The following is a 7,513-nucleotide window of genomic DNA, read 5'->3' on the forward strand; positions in this document are numbered from 1 at the left end:
TTTCTTTTCTTCCTTTTTTTTTAGGCACAACAATATATTTACATATATGTGGAAGTGTGTGCATATTCACATACATACCTATATTTAGGTATGTAAAACATATACATTGTATATATATGTATATGTATATGTATTATATACATATAAATGTATAACATATACATTTATATATAAGCATATATAAGCATACATACACACATACATACGAACATATATATGTTTCCCCCTCCCTTTCTCCCAGCATGGTTAAAAGGTAGTGGGGCCGGGTGAGAACAGAGGCCATAGCAGTCACACATTTATTCAGAGCATGAAAATATTCATCCAACGGCCTGCACACTCTCCAGGAGTGAAATGTTTATCAGAGTGTTCACAGATGGTGCCATGCTACCATGAGATCGTCCTAATGTGCCCAGAATCATCCCAATTACCAGGTATTCATTTGCTTCCCACAGATTCTTCTACAGGGGCACGTCATTGAGGAGGCGTCTTGTTTCTGCCCTCTTGCCTTCCACATTCACAGAGCCAACCAGAAGCCTAATCATTTCAGCCATTATCCAGGGGAAGTGAAAATTGGGCAGAAGGTTGCAACTTTCCTGGGGAACACCAGTGTAAATTCCCACCACTGCTGCAATGCCTCTGTCACAGGGATGGAAACGACCACTTCCAGGTGGCATTTGATACATATCTTATAAGGATATTATTCCTGACTTAGATTTTCTGTGGTGATGCATATTCCTCAGTTCAATTTCCTATAGGCACGAAATATATTACCTTTGTTTCACCATATTCTGGATATGGAAAAACATACAGAGAAGGGAGACAAGTTTTATTTCTACTTCCCACCTCAATTTATCAACCAACCATCCCACCCTAAAATAGAATTGTCTTAATATTAGTATTATTTCAAATTCCCCTGAACATGGATCATTGCCTATACAATTGAGTGCTTAATTAGCACTATTATTTTATAAAATTCAGAAAACTACATGTATAAATTCTATAATTAAAGATCTCCATGAATTAGCATTTGTTATATGTATATAATTAAAATGTATCCCTATCAGGTTTTCCATTTTTACCCATAAAATTTTACATTAACTTTAAAAGCTTGAAATCAGTGTAGAGTAGTAAAAAAGGGCATGAGTCACACAATGCTTGGATTTTAAACTTCTTTCCCATTCAGGAGCTGTGTGACCTTGGCTGAGTTACTTTCCACCTTTTAGCTTTATTTTCCTGTCTCTAAATTGGTAATAACAATGCCTACATCTCAAGTTGTTTCTAGGATTACATTAAATACCGTCTAGAAGTTAGCTGGGAGCCCCTCACCTTCCCTGGGACATGGAAGAAAGAATGAAGAGAATCTTCACCCTGTTAAGCGTGGTGGGAATAGATGTTAGGAAGCAGGAACTGACAGCTGTGGGACAGAGATGGCCTTTGTGTCCATACAGCAGGAGCTCTGCCAATAACAGTAATAGCCATATGCTTCATCCTTGATTCTTCAGGTCCTAGCTAGGCCCAGGATCTCTCCTTTGCTAATCTCTGAAGCTCTCACATGAGCTGACCTTCTGGCCTTGCAATTCTCAACTCCTCCTTCCTCTCAGTAGAGGACTAATTTTTACAAATGGCTCTGGATGGTAGTGCAGAATCACTCCTTTGCCTTTTCCCCACCCCCCACACCAACTGGGTGTGATGATACAGACAAAACCAATTCGGAGGAAACTCTTCAAAGCAATGGGATTGTTTTGTTGCAAAAGAATTCTGTTAATGTGGACCCACTGAAAACAAACACGGTCTTAGACTACAAGAAAAGAGGGAAAGATAGTCACATTCTCAGGTTTTGCTCTTGTCAGGTAAAGTTGGAGGGTGATTTACCTGGGAGCAAGACAAAGGAAGTAGAAAGAATTCAGTTTATGGCTTAGCTCATCTCTCCTCCTTGACCACAGGGCACAAAAACAGATTCTTCAGAGTTAGAAGGACCAGAGAAAGAAAATCTGCAAAGGAAAGTCTTCAAAAAAGAGTTGGTATAGGGCTGGATGTACAAAGCTGATTCTCTCTGGTTTAAAATATCCTCATGGCACAAGGCTTTTTATTTTGGATAAAGTGGGCTCTAGAGAAGGTGATGGATGACTTGCCCAGCCCTGATAAACTGGAACTGATGATTTGATATCCTGAAGTAAGCCAGAAAAGGTAAAAAGATTGGAAAGGTGAGGCCATGTTAATTCACTGCAGGAGCTTAGGGAGAGGACAGAAGGGGCCAAGGTCTCCATGAATTCTCTTTCTCACGGTAGCTACTTGTGTTCTCATTGAGCCCAGAGAGCAAGAAGCAGACATATCAGAAAAGTGATTTCTCATCCCACTCTATTCAGCATTAATGGCATAAAATCCCATTAGTGCACTCTAGGGGTTCATTTCAAAACAGACAATGGCCCCTGAATCAGCCTGCCATGCATAATCATCCTGCAATAGGGAAATTACACAATCAAAAATTTAGTGAGGGACCATGAAAGGCAGCTATATGAGGTCATGCCCATTTCTTCCTCTTTTGTGCAGAGAAGAGGAATCACTTTAAGGCCAGCAAGACAGAGTTCTTTTTCCCAGCTCTAGCCGAATTCTCATGATAAGGCCAGGAAAGGTACCCTATGCTCTTTTGGAACAGAAAGTAAGAGAAAGGAGTCTTACAATTTTTAAATAAATAGATGAAAATGATTTTACTTGCCTTAGACACTCCTGTGTTTCCTACCAATGTTTTTAAAGGAAACTCAGTCCCTTTTTTTAATGATCAAGTCCAGGAGGATTCTTCCCTGTCATCTACCTGTAGTTTCCCCTCAGCCCCAGACCTGCTTTTCCAATAGTTTGTCAGAGTTTACCACATGGATTTTCTTCAAATGCTTGTCTGTTATCAAAATATTGTCTGCATGCTTCTCATTATTTTCGGACACGTTTATTGCTACATTTATGCTGTTCCTTTCTGTTCTTAACATGTATTCATATATATTATCTTGGTTCCCACAACGAGGCTGCAACAAATTCTATCAGGATCCTCTCAAATCCTTCTTTCTGTTTCTATTCTTACTGCCATCAGTCAGCTTAAAATCTTATTATGCCAAGCTAAGGTTATTGCCATCTTTATTCTGGTCTTTGTGGCTTCAGTCATCCCCTTCTTCAGTTTCTCCTGCTGCTGGAGTAATTGTATAATAGCAATCCTTTGTTTAATTCTCTTTGCTTAAACGGCTTAAATTATGGGTTTAAATAAGTGGATTAAATTATTTGTCATACAAAAATGAAAGCCCTTCAGTCTAGCATTCAAGGCCTTCATTGAAAAAGGCTCAAATTACTTTTTTTTTTTTTTAAACTTTCATTTTGTTCACCATTTCCTATACCTGCCTCTATACCTCCTTCTGTAAAACTCTGTGCTGGGTCTTCCGGATTAGCCCCGTGGCCCCACCCACCTGACCACAGATGATTGGACAAGGGGCAGACAACTGACTGGACTGGACCAATCACATCCTCAGTCCAAGGGATCTGGATTTGGTCGCAACTACGCTGTTGATTATCTAGTATTACCGGCTAGATGGTAATGTTGATAGAGGGGTGAGTGGCTGTCAGTTCACCTCAGCTTTTCAGGGCCCCTGGATGCTGAGCGCTGGATGAAAGGATGCTCTGCAGACAGAAGCAGGCAAATGGAACCAAAATGCAGGAAAGTATGACAGAGGCCCACCTAGAAAGAGAGAGAGAGATGAAAATTAGATGACTTGGGGCTCCTGGGTGGCTCCGCAGGTGGAACTTCTGACTCTCGATTGTGGCTCGGTTCTTAAACTTAGGGTCGTTAAGATTGGGACCTGCCACCTGTTCCCACTGGCGTGGAGTCTGCTTAAGACTCTCTCTCTCTTCCTTTCCCTCTGCCTCCCCACTCCCTGCTCCTGCCCACGCACACCCTCTTTCTGTCTGTCTCTTAACAACACCGACAACAAAAGTATATGCCTTGGTTCTTCATCCACAGCTCTTGTCTGTCTCAGTTCTACACAAACAGGAAGCTTAGGGGTCTTCCTGACCTCGGGTTTCATGAAGTGCTCTAGCTCTTTGAAGAAACCCATATTAACTTAAGCTAGTTGGAGTGAATTTATATTTCTTGCAACTAAGAAGCCCCTGACTAATAAATATGCTTTAGGGCCAGCCATATCAGCCTTCTTGTCAGGCCTGAAATACATCTCGCCCATTCTCACATCTGTCAGAAACGCCCTCCCTCAACTTCATTTCCTAATATTCTTCAGCATTCGCTTCAATGCCATTTCTTTTATCCACACTTCCATAACCAGCCTCCTCTCGAAGATAAAACAGCTTTCAGAAATTCCACAATCTGAAAGTGGTAACAGAATATCAGGAATTGACTTCTGACCTATTGGATCTTTACGTAAACAGTTAAGGAGAAAAAAACGAGGATATTCCTCCATCTTGTTTCAGAAGAAGAAAAAAAATTTCAGATTCATACTGAGGGACACATGAATTTAACAAATGAAAAGAGTTTGGGGGTATTGAACCAAAGCTTCTGTCTTTAGTCCTGAATTGCTGATGCCTTGCCTCTACCTACTGCCTCTCAACCAAAACACGATATTATTACTTTTTTTTTAAAGACATTATTTATTTGCCAGAGAAAGAGACTGCAAAAGCATCATGCAGGGGGAGCCACAGGCAGAAGGGGAAGCAGACTTTGTTGAGCAAGGAGCCCCACGGGGCTCTCAAGGTTCTCGAACCCAGGACTCCGGAATCATGACCTGAGCCAAAGGCAGATGCTTAATGAAGTGAACTACCCAGGAGTCCCTCAACTTATTTTGATGATGTAATTCCATCTCACTTCAGCAGTGCTAAAGCTCTGGAGAGAGTGCACTTTCTGAAACCCAACCTCCCTCGATTGCCTGGTAAGCACAGAGTTTCCTCTCCTCTGAGGTTATGTAGCTCAAACTGGCCAATTCTGACTGCCACGGACACCTCAAGGTTTCTTTCATTATCATTGTTATATGTGTGCCTGATCATTCACTATATGGTACTTCTAGTATTTTCAGCACATGATCTAGTTAGCGTTGATTCAAACAGAAACTCATTTTCCTCCTATTTTCACAGATCCTGTTTGGTACTGTAGGACAATTTCTTTGTATCTTTTAGTTTGTGTGTTCGAGAAGCCTACTGAGTTGTGTGCTTAAAGGTTTTGGCCCTACCTTTGCCCTGACAGCTTTGCAGTAATAATCTGAACCAGTTTTGAAACTGATTGTGGTAGTAATTCTTTATTGGGTGATTCCATTGAAGAAATCTTATTTGATAGCAAACATTATTCCAACATATACTATGTTTAGAACTTACTTTTAAAAAATCACTTATAGGTGTGCCTGGGTGGTTCAGTCAGTCAAGCATCTGTCTTTGGCTCAGGTCATGATCCCAGGGTCATGGGATTGAACCCTGTGTTGGGCTTCTAGCTCAACAGAGTTTGCTTCTGCCTCCTGCTACCCCTGCTTGTGCTCTATCTCTGTTATATAAATAAACCCTTTTTAAAAATTAAAAAAATAAAAATTACTTATGTATTTGTTAATTCCAGTTTTATTTTTATCTTTCTCTTCCAGGATTTCTGATATGATTCTACCTCTTATTCTACTTAGGGGCTGTTTCTGACCTTCATAGATCCTGACCCTTGCCAGTTGGTCTAGAGTTGATATGTCTTTCTTAAATACTTCGCTTTGGTTCCCTGGACTTGGGAATCTATTTATTCCTGTGGTACCTTCTCTTTATCCCTTTTCTGTTTCCTCATCATCCTGTTCCTGAACTTCCCATAATTTGTTATGCTGAATTCTTGCTGAAAAATAGTCACATGATATGTATATTAATGGCATTTAAGCAGACACTTTTTTCCTAGTCTTCTAAAAGCCAGATTTCAATTCTGTGACCTTATTTCCTTTGCCATAGCTGGAAAATCAATCTAAGCTTGACCATTTATCTTTGTTCTTTTGGGAATCTGAACTGAGGGATACAAGAGTAGGAGCATCATATTTATTTGGCTATGGGAACAATTCAGCAGAGAGCAAATAATTTGATGAATTAGGAGAGAAAAGAGGACTTTCTAGATCAATGTCCTTGAGTAGACAAGAATGAATAGGATCTAGACCCTAAACAGGAGAAATTAGCTTCGTATAAGGGTATGGACCTGCCATCCATTATAATAGGAAGGGAAGTAGTGTATGTAGGTACAGGTGCTGGTAGATGGGTGTATGTGATAGTGTGATGGGAATGTTTGGGTATTTCTCTGTTGATTGATTCAATGTTTTCAGGAAAATTGGGAGTGAAGTAATCATCTGAGGTAAGAATGAGTAAGGAGATGTTGAAAGTTAGAGAAGAAAAAGTCTGAATAGTTGTACATGCATTGGGAGAGGGAAGTGAATTATACAGTATGACTGCCTACTAGTAATAGGGATCCACTTGGAATTCAAGATCATAAATTTCAAGTTAGTGAGGTTGTGTATTTTTCTCCAGTTATGTTCAATGGCACAGGTGCAGTTGGGGTAGGCAAAGAGTTAGAGTCCAGCATGGAATTTAGGTAAGCATGTACCCGGAAGCAAAAAAGTAAGATTAAGGGAGTGATTTTTGTGACTGACTGCAGAATTTTGCTGGGTAAGGAGAAGAGTAAGGATATCAAGGGAGCAAGAAACGATAGTGTGGTGGTAGGATCAAAGTTTGGAGACCACCTAGTAGTCTATGTAGTGCAGATTGGAATACTAGAGAGAATGAGGCAGAAATTAAGAAAATTATAGAGCCTAAGAGGCAAGGAAATTATTATAGAGGGTCTACAGTTATTGGTAATGAAAGATAATGTAGGAGTGAATGAGTTTGGGGAAGAACAAGATGTTCTTAAAAGAAGTTAAAAAAAAAAACTGAGAGGTGAGAGTATTGGAAGGATCATCTAGTGTGTATTGAAATCATAAAGGAATAAAGACATTCATATTATTAGAATTACAATGAGTCAAGAGTGCAAATCATTGAGAAATGAGGGGAAATGGTTTGGTGTTGGTAAGGGGGTTGTAACCTAGTGTCATGTAATTCAAAGTCGGGGTGTGGGGAGGTTGGGGAAAAGAAATGGAGAATGGTCTACAAGTGGCAATGGGGAACAGTTACTCAGACTTGTCTCAGTGATACCAGCTCTGGGGGAGAACTCGAGAGTGCAGCAGATGAAGCAGAATCCTCAAGAATGAGTAAGGTTTACATCAGAGGAAAAAGAGAGAGGGATATTCATAGAACACGTTTATGGTAAGGAACTTCTGGAACTTCTGTTAATAATAACCACAAATTCCAGAAGACCTGTGAAAGGATTTCAGAAGTTGGAGAAGTGGTGCAATGATTAATTTTGTGTCAATCTGGAGGGTGTTTTGGACGAGATCTACTTTTATGTTAGTGAACTTTGAGTAGAATGCCCTCCATGATATGGGTGGGCCTCATCCAGTCAGCTGATGGCCTGAATAGAACAAAAAAGTTG

Source organism: Neovison vison, chromosome 6 (assembly GCF_020171115.1).
Source record: "Neovison vison isolate M4711 chromosome 6, ASM_NN_V1, whole genome shotgun sequence".
Lineage (NCBI taxonomy): Eukaryota > Metazoa > Chordata > Mammalia > Carnivora > Mustelidae > Neogale > Neogale vison.